This window comes from Aplysia californica, unplaced genomic scaffold, assembly GCF_000002075.1.
Source record: "Aplysia californica isolate F4 #8 unplaced genomic scaffold, AplCal3.0 scaffold00351, whole genome shotgun sequence".
NCBI lineage: Eukaryota > Metazoa > Mollusca > Gastropoda > Aplysiida > Aplysiidae > Aplysia > Aplysia californica.
Window position 1 is genome coordinate 464,261 of NW_004797621.1, and position 848 is coordinate 465,108.

The following is an 848-nucleotide window of genomic DNA, read 5'->3' on the forward strand; positions in this document are numbered from 1 at the left end:
ATGTCCCCAACGTAAACGAACGGGTGCTGCGTGTGCCCACTCTGGGACGCTGAACCTCAAGGGTTCAACAGACGGGTGAGTACTTTTCGAGACTCACGTCTCGGCGGTCTTATGAAGAAACCTACAAGTATGCCCTGAAGTATAGGGGTGGTGTTTAATGTACTAGACCTCGTGGAGAGTGGGGTAGCGGCTCAGATTGTTCATGTAAATGGGGACACGCCGGCCATGCCGATGAGGGTAAGAAGACCCCTATGTCTGAAACATGTGACGTCACTGCTGCGAGCTCTAGTATTATATATAACATATCTGGACTGGCATCTTTTTAACTTACGTTTTACGTTAAAACGTTTGTCCAGTTTGTCCAATTTTTTTAGTTCTAATCTGCAGACCTACAGTTCAATGAAGCAGAAGACAGACACCAGTAAACCTAAACTCGCTCAATCAATTTTCCGAAATAATCGAAAAGGCATTTCTAAAAAGTCCTGACAAAATGAGTTACTTCTTGGATTCGAGCCCTATAATGGAAATAGATGCATCACGCTTATAAGTTTTTGAAATACATAAGTATGAAATGATAACAGGTATATTGCACTTAAAGAATATGGCATCAATAGAAAATCTACAAATTTGACCCTACTGTTGATTTTTTTGTTTTTTTGGACCGATATCTCCATTTGTGGATTGCGAGAAGTAAGACATTTTGTCAGCCTGCTCTCCCAAAGACTAAAACAAAAGTACAAAGTCATGACCACAGAAGTGTGAAAGGGACAAAACAAGACAAACCTTTATGATGGAGACTGTAAGCAGACAGACTCTAGGGTGGATCCTGAAGGAGGGGGGGGGGGGAG